Source organism: Orbicella faveolata, unplaced genomic scaffold (genome assembly GCF_042242905.1).
Source record: "Orbicella faveolata isolate gen_17 unplaced genomic scaffold, um_ofav_v1 contig_5, whole genome shotgun sequence".
NCBI classification, from domain to species: Eukaryota; Metazoa; Cnidaria; class Anthozoa; order Scleractinia; family Merulinidae; genus Orbicella; species Orbicella faveolata.
Genome location: NW_028301580.1, coordinates 433,838 through 447,207, shown reverse-complemented (window position 1 = coordinate 447,207; position 13,370 = coordinate 433,838). Strand labels below are relative to the sequence as shown.

General features: G+C 38.0%; 1 long non-coding RNA gene across 1 annotated transcript; it reads right to left on the bottom strand.

Moving 5' to 3' along the window:
• Window positions 1–250: 250 nt before the first annotated feature.
• On the bottom strand, window positions 251–11,591 carry LOC149095633 (uncharacterized). The gene is made up of 4 exons (XR_016204795.1): window positions 11,472–11,591; window positions 2,096–2,273; window positions 1,191–1,281; window positions 251–819 (listed from the first exon to the last, which is right to left on the bottom strand). It is a non-coding gene; the product is annotated as an uncharacterized LOC149095633 (long non-coding RNA).
• Window positions 11,592–13,370: the final 1,779 nt, after the last annotated feature.

The following is a 13,370-nucleotide window of genomic DNA, read 5'->3' as shown; positions in this document are numbered from 1 at the left end:
GATTTTGTCCAGGTTTATTCGACGGTCATGAAAAAGAATCACAGATCCCCCAACGATGAAAGCTTACCTCAGAAAAGATCCCCTGTGCGAAGTCTGTTTTGTCAAATTATAAGAAGATTTGAAGCCCCACCGTTCGTGTGATCCCCCATCTTTCACGTCCGAGAATTAGTTTGCTTTTTTGAGACGACTTGGACAGTCAAAGAAAGACACTTTAAATAAGGAATGTGAAACTATATATATGTGCAACTAATCATGTTTTGAGTGGTATCTTTATTTCCAACTCTTAGATGTTTCCAACTCTTTACCCGTATAGGTGAATCTTTTCGGACGTCATTGTTTACATTTTTCCTCATTAACATAGGACTTTACGCAGAAAAGGCATCACGCTAGACTCAAATTGACTACAAACATTTAAAGAGTGTGTGAAACTTAGTGATTGGTAAAATTTCTGGCTCCTTGGGTGTAATATTCGAGGAGAAATTGACCCTCAAAAACTGCAAAATTTCTGGGTGGCAAAAGCGCTAATGAGCTCATACTTTGTAAAATTTCGAGTTTTTAAACTCGTGTCGCAAAAAAAGTATTCAATACATCGGGATCAAATTCCTTGGGAAAGTTAATCGTGCTGCCGGTGCCCTTTTAATATTCAGAACTAATGTTTTTTTCTAGCTCCATCCAAAACTATATTGCTTATGCTAATGAGGCAAATACTGTAAACAATTAAAGATTCTCCTATACTTCAGTAAACGATCAAAAATCCATGTTTGATAAACGTCAGTGGCTAGTTATCCAGCAGTCCATACTGAAATTTATTTGCGTGATCTGTTGCAATAAAAAAAAAATGGTTTTAATGAGACACGCAATGAAGTAATTGTGCGCTTGTAAAAACAAATAACATTAAAAAGAATAATGGTTAAAATCATTTAACTATAGCAATAACGAAAGAGAAGAGACATGGAAAGCCAAAAAATCAGACTCTTGGCAATAGAGACCGTAAGTAAGATGAAGGATAAGCATTTCAATGATTTTAATAATAGATTTAAAGGTTGCGGAAATTTCAACTTAACTGGTTACTAAAAGAAATACGTGGGGCGTAAAGCTCAACAAAATATGTTTGGAAAGGGAAAAGATCAGGAAATAGTAAAACATGAACAAAATTTACATCGAGGCAGGGTGATCTATAAGTAACTAACCTCTTTCTGTCACTTGTGTGTCAGGACTCATCAACTTTGCGAGACTGATCTCCATCTTTTTTCTTTTCTCCCAGTTTGCTTTGATCTGCTTCTAAAGTATAAAATTTTGATTTGTAAAATTATGAATAACAGATCATAAAAGAAAGACGTAAAATGATTTGAAATGAAAGATTCGCACAGAAAAGTCCTAGCTTGTCTTTGAAAAAGAGAAACATCTAGTTTGGAAAGAAAAAACCGTCAATATAAGGTTACAATGCCCATGCCAAGTCCCGTAAAAAATAAAATATCATACATTATCTTTACCCAGTAGGTAGGTAGGTAAAGTCTGAATACGAGCCAAGTGGCCCATCAGGCCGGAGCTTATCCCGGTTTCTGTAGCATGAAGCGACTAGGAGTATTTCAAGAACGCAACACAATGTCCCCGGCCAGGGCTCGAACCCGGACCACCTGCTCGGGAGTCGAGCGCATTAACCATGAGGCCACCGTGCCTTCCCTGTTGTTACCCGGTACATTTCTCACAAAGCCAGAATTCTGCCTGCTTTCGTTGGAATAAGATACATGCTCTACAAACCTGTTCCAGTATAAGTGATCGGTGGGGTTAATTGTAATTACCACGCCAAAGCTGCCAAGCTGCGTTAAAGAGGTACTAGCTGCAATAGTAAAGTGCCTCTCTTGAAAACACAACAATGAATCTCTAGACAACGTTTGCACACGGTCCTTCGCCCAATGGTCCTTTCGCCCAATGTTTCTCAAGGAAGGGTTTTGCGATTTCTTTTTGGCTCTAAACAAACGCGAGCAACCTGATTCTAATCTGGCATAAAGTTTGCTTCAAAACAGTTTGCAGTGGTCGTTTGTGTCCATGCTTGGTTATCAATATGTACGCTAGATATCATTACAGCTCTTACTTGGGTTGGGCGCTTGTTCTTCCTAACTCTTCCGTGCACAAGCATTGAACTGCTCAAATGGACTGTAGCAAAAAGCATGAGGAACACCGCACATATAAGAACAGCTTTGGAAACCATTCTGAGTTGACAGTCTGATCCCAACTGAGGCTTCAGTCGAATGCGTTTTTTTTTTAAACACCTAGTGGAATTAATAGAAAAAAAAAATTAAATTAATGTCATAGTTCCGACGCAGAAATAAAGGTTCTGACGAAGTACTAATTACGAGTAATAGTCGTGGAGACACGCAGTCCGATAGATAATTTGTCATGCAAGCTAATAACACATGAAAAGAACGCGTATTGGCTATAGAACAAAACTTTTTCAAGCCACAGGATTCCTTGAAAATGAACAAACATTTGTTGGAGATACTAAAATATGGCGCGATACTTCAACGAAGGATACATTCAGTTAACTCAGGCCATTGTTATCGTGAACTATAGCTGACGCTACAATCCGTGATAAATATCACGTAAATGGTATATTAAGATTCATGGTTTGAATGTCACGAGGTAAAAGGTTTCTGAAATCAGTTATATAATTACCCAATACGAAGTTGAACATTTTTATTATCGGTAAGTAACACTTACGACATTTTGTAATTTCGTGAATACTTTGAATATATAAATAATAGATTATTATTATTATTATTATTATTTAACCTTTCGAAGTTTACCCCTAGCGTACTTTATGTTAGACTTATCATAACTTGTGAGACGCAGTATTCGTCCTCGACAAGGACCATCAATTGCTTTCAGAATTGAAACCAAGGATCATAAAATTGGACTTAACAACGATCCTGGCAAATGACACACGAAGCCCCAAGAAATCCGTTCGTACATTGAAGTAAAGATCTAGTGTTTTTTTTTTAGAACAAGAAAAATGGAGAAATGGTCTAGGGAACCCCACAGACTGTTTGAAAAAGTACACCACACATGCCTGAGCCAATCGTAAGGCTTCATTCTTTATTAACGTAGAATATTATATGTCAGTGTGGTAGATTGTATTTCTATAAATATAAGGTTTCAGATACCAAGTAATTACTCGACAAAAATTATGCACGTATAGCTAAAAGAAAGTCACTGTTAGCTGACAGGGAACTTAATTTTAGGAAGTAGTTTGATTTGAATCCTACAAATCATGCACGAAACGAAAGGCACCAGGGAAATTTTGAGTTAAAGGGTAAGAATGTTCTTTTACACTTCTCAAACGTGCGTTTGTTCACGTATTACTGACAAGAACACGTATGCGCTACCCTGGAAAGCTGATTTTTCTTTTTAAAACGATCGCGTACTTAAAATGAGCAAGTTTGATTGTTTTTAATGGGATAAAAGGTTTTCGGACAAAAAGTAATAACAAAGGTATATGGATTTAACTTAAGAGAATTTTCTGATTAAAACCGGTGTCAGTTTGGCGACAGTTTGTCCGGTGTAAGCAAACTAGGAAAGAGCTCTTGAAAGACAATATGCTTTACGGTAGAGGTACTCTGGTGCACGGGTTGACAGACTGTAGTCTCCATCAATACAAAATGGCAAGCTGGTAGAACTTTTAAAAGATAACACGATGGCAGGACTAAAAAATAAATTTAGTTGAAATGTAAAATGAAGAGCTGGAAAAGGAAATGGCCATAACTCTTATCCTACTTTTCCTTTATTATACACATTAACTTCGTCATATTCACCCTAAGTTTTAGCGGGTATACTGTACATCTAAACAAGAACCGTCGAGTCAAATGGTGGGGACAGATATTTTTTTTAAGGTAATAGGACTGAGTGGAGTCCAATTCGGTCGGTTATCATAAGAGTGATAACAAAATCGGACGTCCGCGCAGCGGGAGTCCGATTTGTTTATCACGAGTGTGATTACAGACCGAATTCGACGACACGAAGTATTATTACCAATTAATCATAATATATAGATTTAGGCCAGCCTAAAAGCGTAGCTCCTGGCCTGGGTTGTTCAAAGCCCGATTAAGTTAACCCAGAAAAAGGTAGAATTTTGATTTGAGTTGAGGTGAGGTTTTTTGTATATTGTTTGGCCTTCTGTTTTATGTTTTAATAATCACCCTATACACAAAACAAAACAGCAGAAACATTTGTACAGAAGAAAAAGTTATAATTTGGCTAACTTGTAATCCTGGGTTAGCGTTAACCGGCTTCCGAACAATCCTGCCCTGTTTTCAACAAGTTAACCTAATATGAACCCGCGATCCAATGGATAACCAGCACTTGGTCAGCGGTCAACTTCAAAAAACCACGTGACCTCGAGGAGCTGTAAACTTGGGCCTGCGATATGGTTACGTGATACAGGTCAGCGGATACCTTGTTTTGACGGGTGTCAATTGATCATAACATGGATGTCCAATATCAAGGAAGTACACGGTAAACTAAGGCTGCATGTCTGTCAAGCTATTATTTGGAGTATGGCCGCCATGTTGGGCAACTCCGTCGCCGTCGTCGCCGTCGTGCGTACGCGCCCACGAGCAATACCGCTAGCCATGATAACCATGAGAAAATCAACTCATGGGTTTCTTTTTCTTTCCTATATGAGTATGGGGCTCCGCTTGGTGGCCCTTCGGGCCGCCGGAGGTCCGCTAAAAATTACAATTTCCGAGAAAAGAAGAATAGCCAAGTTATGAAAGAAAGGGAAAATACCTACAAAGGAGATGTAAGCATTCTAAGCCCACCGTGCCTCCTACCGGCAATTAGGCGCCAAAAACACAAAAGCGCGCGCGCACACGCACGCACGTAACTATAGCTTTGAATGTGATTGGCTTATTGAACTGTCGGATAACAAACTATCCAATAACAAACTGTCCCTTAACAACTTGGCAAGTGAAAAATAGGAGTTTTTTAAACCAATCACAATCGAGGAAATTATAATTTTATGATTAGTGTTAAAAGAAAATAAAAATAAAATAAAAAACATCACCAAGAACCGATATCAAGGAGACTCCCCTCGCGTATTGAGGTTCAGAAGTTTTAACAAGCAGCAGGACTCATTGTAAAATGACAATCAAAGCACGATGTCATCATCTGCTCACTGTGAGAATTTTGCTGCCTAGATTAAAATACATATTATATTATATATAAGAGGAGGTAATGTGTCGAAAGCTTGTACAGAACTTTGGTTAAATTACAGGACAAATAAGTAAAGATAGGTAAAATGACTTGTTGCTTTTGTTCTCTTTAATTTGTTTTGTCCTTCGACCCGATCTGCACTTTCTGTAGTGACCTTATACAACCAATTGCTGGTTTTCAGTGTCACGCAATTCAAAATAGATCAAAAATAAAAATCAAAACCGGTCAATAGAGAAAGTCCAGAATCTGGGAAATGAAAGAAGGTAAATATGCAAAGACTCTCGCCAAAATTTTGGTCACAGCAATTTTCTTATGCGAGATATGCGGAGAAATTTTTTTACCCAAATTTATAGAGATTTGTATGGAGACGCCATGCTGGTGCCCATCCATATGGGCACCAACATTAATACCGAGATAATAATATAGAGTTGGATGTTCAAGCCTTGACAGGAGAGGCTTGATTTATGCAAATTTTCTTTTACCGGTACCGTCACAAATCAGCTTTGGGTTAGCTTGAATAGCTCCTCGGAGATATAGGTTGTTTACCATTGATCCAAAAATTCCGGAAATTTCGGTCAGATTGAAAATGGTTGGACATTTTTGTCTCGACCAACCTGAAAACATCCGAAATAAACGGACAGGTAGTCCAGATATCCGAATAAAAAATGTTTAACATTTGCAATTCGTTACCAAACCAGCCGCCATCTAGGAACTGACCGGGTAGTCGAACTCATCTTAGGCCCTCTTGGTAAATTGGGGTTTTTACGTAAATGATAAATGATCAATCTGAACGCAGCTTACCATCAGTAATATTTGCTTACCATTTCAACAATTCGTTGACGAACCGGTTTTTCTAAGTAAATGGTAAATAACCCTGGACTACGGTGCCAGTACAAAAACAGTAATTTCGTCACTGCGATTCTAGTAAATCATCGAGTTAAAAAGATGGAGAAGAATCTTGAAGCACATCTTCTCAACAGTTAGTCGCTCTCTATTTAGGGAGATTCCTATGGATTTCTGAAAAAAAAATGTTTTAGGTAGGAAAGGTCTCGAATACATGTAATATCATGTAAATAACCATATTCGTTGACGGTGCGAAGAGCAAACCTAAGTCTTGAAAAAAGAGGTTCTAAAGTAGATGACGAAGTAATAGATATCGAAATTCAGAGGCTGAGGACATATTTGAAAATACGTTATGAAGTTTATTAATAATTCGTCAAGTTTGAACAATGAAAATTATGACCGAGACGGTGTTTGCATATCTGATCTTAATTAGCATAGATTTTTACGATTTTATCTCTCCATCTTCTCATTAGTTTTAGTTTCGGTTAATAGATATATCAAACACTCAAGACAGTGTTTGACCACATTTCCAAACACCTCGAAGTGCGTAAAAATACTCCGCTACGCGTCGTATTTTCAACTCTCTTCTCGGTGTTTGGAAAGGTGGTCAAACACGGTTTTTCGTGTTTGATATATTACATGACAAAGATCCTGCTGTTGTAAACCTTCCTTTTTTTAGATTTTTTATTACTTATGCATGACCCTTTGAACCATGGCAGTGGAAAAATAATCTAAAATAATGCTAGCTTCTATAGCTAGCCTTTCGGCGCAACATGAGACATTTCTAAAATATATTTGCAGTTGAATAACAAGCGACTTAAGGTTACAGTACACCTTCAGGGGTGTCTCGCGCGCAAGCGATGTAGCGCGTGCAGTTTAAGCTGTAGATACCTAAACCCCTATATCAAATTAAAGCTTATGGAGCTGGCTATCAAACCATACCAAGAATTTTGAAAGAAAATGAATTGTGGAATTTTTCACGACCACTAAATGCGAGCGCCTGAATCACCTTTCGAAAGCTACAAGTCAAAGCGAATTTCGTTTTTCGCCAATTTAATGTTTTCCTCGGTTTCAGGGCCCAAAGCGCTTAAAAAACGTGTCTGCGTTTTGGCATATTCAATTGCAGTAAAAAGTTACAGAACATTTTCGAAATAGGATTTAAAAAATGTGGAGTGATCGTACAAAAATCGCTCTCGAAGAAAAAGTATTTCGTCACTAACAATTCCCAGACACGCTTTTGTAGTTTATATGTTAAGCTAGCCACTGTCCAAATTTAAGAGCAATTGAACAAATTCCCTTTGAGTTATAACTCTTTAAAGTGTCTGCTTCAAGTGAAAAAATTTATTCGAGAAAGCAGCGTTAAGAAAAATTCTCTGCTTCGCAAACAAACTCCGCCCACAAACGCCTTCAACTGGGTTCTCAGATAACTAAGCCAATCAGTGCAGGGAAAGTTTACTACCGTTAACCTCCTGGTGAAATTTACGCGCGAATCTCTAAAAAACTCTTGTGTTTCGCAATGCGCTCAAGGAACCGAAGGCAGAGAGATAATTTTTCTGTAGCTCGGTTTTTCTTGAAGTTGGTCTGGCAAAATGGGGAAGACTAAAAAGGATACGAACGTTAGAGTGGCTGAGCGAAGGAAACAAACAAAAGAAAGCGCCGAGAGCAACTGTGTGTGGGAAACTGTGCATGGATAATATTTCAAATGGTCTCAATGAGTCCGACGATTCGTCGATATCGGACTTATCAGAAGAGTCTCTGTCAGCATCCCTGTTATTGCTGTCAAGTTCCGAAATTTTTACAGAACCTTTCTTTTCTCTTACCACGAATATTTGCCCGTCTTATACGGTAACTATAGCTTCATCCGCGTGGCGAACCTTCGCTTCTTCACCCATTGATGTATTTTCATTCGTTCTTCGCTGTTTTCGCTTTTTCGAACCGGTCCATGGTTTAAACGTGGTCTATGTTTACTTATAACTTAATAGAGACACGCCTAATACCAAAAATGCTGGGTAATCAGAACAACAATGCTGATCAACTGAGTAGTCAATTCGTGACATCCATATAGGTAATTCCCGCGAAAATCGTCTCGGTTGATTGCATACGCGCCATAGGGCTGTCAATCAAGAAGTAAACTTTTACTTCCGGTGAAAACGTAACACCGCCATTTCTCCGCCAATATTTAGCCTTTTTCAAAAATTTTTTTCAGAAATTAGAGATTATTCTTCAACCACTATTTTGACCCAAAAATCCAAATTTGAAGAAAATTGCCGACCCGAAGGTATACTGTAACCTTAATTGCATGTACGTATATTTAAGGCACTACCCCGGTAAAAGTTCAGGCTTGTGGTGTAAATCAAGTAAAAACATTAATTTCGTCACTGCGATTCTAGTAAATCATCGAGTTAGAAAGATGGAGAAGAATCTTGAAGCACATCTTCTCAACAGTTAGTCGCTCTCTAGTGAGGGAGATTTCTATGGCTGCAATAGTCGTCAATCATATCGTTGGTTGCCAATATGAAACTGGAACCACTTTAAGTCAAAACCTTGACGGACATATTTAACAAACTAATCACAGTTAATCCATCTGACAGAATAAGGAATTTAGGATTTAAGTACATGACATTCAATGTAAAGCCTCTTCAGCGACGAAGACGAAACTTTTCCAGGTATAATATAACGCGGCATCTTTGATCCTATCCACTGGTGTAATATATGACGTCAACTGCTAATTAAGCAAACCGCTTTATTTTGGCCTATTTAGCACAACAATAGCGACAAAACTATGCGTGGCTGTTTTGTAGTAACGGAGCAAACTATTGGCAACTGTTGCCGTAGAAACGGTCCTTGAATAAAGCAAATTCTGGCTTTGCTGTCACAACGGGCAAACGTAACAATACATGTTGTTGCCGTGGAAACGAGTTTATATTGCAGGAAAGCAATAAATCGGCCAAGTAACGATGGAGATGTTTTCAAAACAGATTTTAGCCCTATTATAAAAGCGTTTCCTTAGTTTACATTTTAGCCTGGTCTTCAAGTTGCTTTCGTAGTGAACTGTGATGTTCTAACGACAAGAAACAACAATAATATTTCTTATAAACACTCAACATTTTTTTTTGAGTCATGGGTTTGTTCAGCAAGTTGCACATTGGTTCCAAACGTTGTCAGTGGCCAGAGCATTAGTTACTCCAAAGAGGAATACTACGAACAAGCTCGGGTCGTATTGGCAAAAATCCCTGTGAGATACCAAGTACAAAGGAGACGAGCTCTATCAGTTGGATTGCAACCATCTTCAACCGGTATCTGGGTTTACTGGCGACCTGACTGTGATGAGACTACACAGCAAAAATGAACTGAACTAGGTGAAATCCTCACAAACATTTTACAGGAAAAAAACAAAAACCGAGGCATAACTGCAGCTGTTGGGTTGGAACTAAAAGCGAGCATCCGTCACCAACACTATCAGTTCATATCACAGTTTTGAGAGAAAAAGAAGACAGAAAGAAGAGGATGACAAGGAAGAAAAAAACTCATTATACATAAACGACGCTATGAAATAAGTTGAGTGTAAGAAAGTAGCTTACACCTTTAATATAGAGAGGGAGCAACTCAACTCAATTCTCTTGTTATTGTCGTAGTCATTTGCTTTCGGTGGCAAAAGTTTCCACCGAGGTTTTAGTAATATTTTTTATTCTGCTGTGTAATAAACCTCGAATTGAGTGTTCGGGAACGTACTAAGAGATTATCTGTAGTCTTTCTGACGCTACAGTCGAACACCTCCCTACCTCCGCGAATAATATTTTCCTAAGGTCCTTGAAATATAATATTTGTCCAATCGCGTTAAGCCTGACATCTTCGTAATGTTATATCTACAGCTGGCAAAATAAGAAAAAAAAAGGAAAAAAAAAACCTGAGCATATTATCGTTGCCTTGGTTAGTTTCCTTTGGTCATGATAATAACTCAGCGTTAAATTAACACCTACTTCGAGTTTAATAGCGAGTTTAAGAAAACCACGACGGCAACGGCAACGGGAACGTCGCTAAACAAAAGATTTGTTGAGCAGGACAATGGTTGTGCACTTGTGTCATGACTCTTCGAACATTTCTTTGCCGTCCTCTGTAAAACATCAAAGCCATGACATGACCAAATTCTGCGTTCTCTTGAGAACGTGAGCCGCAACGACCATTTTGTTTTTAAATTCCATTTTAAATTTATCGCTGTGTTCCTGACTGAGTTTTGTGATAGTTTTGACTGTGATAACAAAGTAAATGACTAAAGAGTACTGCGAGATTCGTAGGTAAAATATAAATTCATCTTTTTTAATCGACGTTATCCTGGGCGCCGCCGTCGTGGTTACTTAAACTACCCAACAGGCACCTTAAGCAACAGACGTTTTCGTTGACGACGGCGACGTGACGACCGATAAGAAACTGGGGCTAGAACGGCTTCAGGTTGCGGTCGCGACAGCAAGTTACCATCCTTAAAGAAGGATTTCTCGGGCTAGCATCATATCTTTTTGTTTTGTTCACTCCGTCTACGAGTTGAAGATAAACTATAGTTTAAAAATAACTCGATGGAATTAAACCTTATACTATTCATGTTTTACTAAGAGATGTAAAATCATTGCGAAAAATAACGAAACAATTTAAGTTTATAAACTTTGCCTGCTTTGAAATGTCAAACGTAAAGAGCAAAAATTATTTTACTTGTAAAACGTGTATTGCTAAAGCAATTAATTGCGATTTTTAACCAAAGTTTGTATCACCGCTCATTGAGAAAAAAAAAAAAAACAGGTGTATTTTCAGACTGCCAAGATTACACACACATATATTTTGAACAAAATCTCAGCTCACTGCGTTTTTCATTCGACAGACTGATCGGCCGCTCAAATACAGGAGTTTCGCCAGCTCTTTTGATAAAGAATCGTAAACAGCATTCTGCGAAGGATGCAATAATCTTGTATTTACAAGAAATAAAATCCAGGCGAGACAATTTGGTAGCGCGAAGTTTGCCAGCTCTTGTAAACATTAAAAATGTACATGTACACACTGTTCGAATACAAAATTCATCGAGTCGATTAAAAAAGCCTCTACGTTAAACGAAATACCAAGACGAGGGTATTGCCAAAATAAAATCAATGTTATTTCAAGCTATAGCAATCTACCGATTATAAGTTGAGAAAATCTGAAAAAACTAATTATACTGAGCGGCATTACGTTGGATGAAAGCAACCTCTTCGCTGAAGGCTAGTTTGACATGCCAAAAACAATTTTTCAGTCAAGAAAAAATGAGTCCAGGAATACTTCCAGAACATTGTTTTAAGCATAAAGGCAATCATTATGCAGCTCTACCTTGGTTCGGCACCAAAGTAGCACAAAAGTAAGCTAAAAGGGATCAAAACAAAAGATTAAGTACTCACGTTTTCGTCGCGACGTGAAACTCCACGTTCTCACGTTCTCGACCTCAGGGCAACGTCAGGTCACAACGTGTTGTACATGCGCAGTGACGTCTCGAAAGAAATGTCACGTTTCCGGTTGCCGACGTCAGGCCGGCGACGTCTGTTGCTTGAGGTGCCTAATAAGAATTTTGGACCCGGCGAGAACGGCAATGAATCATTTTAATTAACCCGACGTTACAACAATCGAACGATGGATTGCATTTGCTGCTGCTCCTGCTGCTGATGATGATGATTATCACTTTTGTTGTGAGATGTCGATTGTGTCGATTAATCTAACGTTTGATTTGGTTCGATTACTAACTTCGGGAATTAACAATTAGATTACTCGCGCTCAATTTCTATGATTTGATAACTGACGGGGTGGATCAGTTTGTTTTCTCGAGAATTGAACCTGATCGGAGTTTCTCCTTTCCCATTATAAAAGAAAAACGCTTTCGAGGCAACTCGAATAATATGATTAGACCAAAAAAGAAAATTAATAGCTATTTTCTTGAGTAATATGATATAGGACAAATGGAACAGCTAAAGTGATCTCTTCAGTAGAAAGAAAAGAGAAACCCAAGAAAAACAGGGACGACATATTTATCCTAGAGTGAATGGGTTGTGGCGCATGATGCTTTACTAGCGCTGTCTAATCTGTCGATAATGAAAAGACTAGAAGTGCTAGGCTTCGAACCAAGAAAACATCACTTCAGTAACAGATTTTCGTCACATTATCGAGGGACCAAAAAAGGCAACATTTTTAAGGACGTTTATTTTTTCCCACGTAAGTCCTCTTGAAGCAAACCTATAAAATATACACCTAAAAAATGCATATATGTAGACGGTTGAATAATAAATCGTTCAATTCTTCCAAAGTAACCTATTTGTAAATTCAACCATTCTATGGCCTATGCAAATGACATTTGTTTGGATAAGTTTTTTTTTTAAGCAATATTGAACTTTTTCCCGTCTTAAAATAGCCTCATCTAAACACTAGGGGTTTTTGGAGAATTCGAGACAATTATGCCAAGACACAGTCGAGGGTTTGCATAACTTTCAAGAATTCTCACAACCTCCGAGTGCTTAGATGAGGCTATGTAATCACGAAAAAGGCCCTGTGTTACTTTCATTAAATATTGCTAAAAAAATACGCGCGAACACGTGACAAACGTATTTACATACTTTCCTCTGAACATACCCATCGACCAATGAGTGCGCGCGTAATAGCTCAGTCATTCTATAAAATAAAATTGAAATGGATACATTTGATTATTGATATTTTCCTGATTAGTTGTCGTTGCTGTTAATGTTCTTCTATGTTTCTATTTATTATTTCTATAGTAGTTACAAGGGGCCAACACGTTTTCAAAGTGACATGCGTGACAACGATAACATAACCAAGAGAATTACATGAAGTCCTCGATTAACTTTTTTTCCAGCTAAACTCCCTGGGCACTTTTCATTCGTCGAAAGAGTCTGGTTTGAATTCTCCAGAATTTCCAGTGCCGAACGGAATAGCATTTTCCAGAATTTCCGAAAAAGACCAGGAATTTTGATTTTGATTTTGGATTTTCTTGCCGAAATTTCCAGAACTTTCGGTTGAATGACTCGCTTTAAGGAAATTCAACAATTTGTGGAGATTTTCGTACCAATTGTCCCCGTTTCAAAATTTTAGGAATTTTTGGTTGAATGGAAAACGTCCTGTGTTTCACTTCTTCTTCTTTTTTAATTCAGCGAGTTACATCCGATCTTAAGGATTGAGCTCTGTAATTGAATCAGAAAAATGCCTTTGGTTAAAAGTACGTACTGTGTTTTTAAAAGTATAATCATTGTCATTATGTCATTATGTGGAAGTGATATTATGATTTATTAAACCGT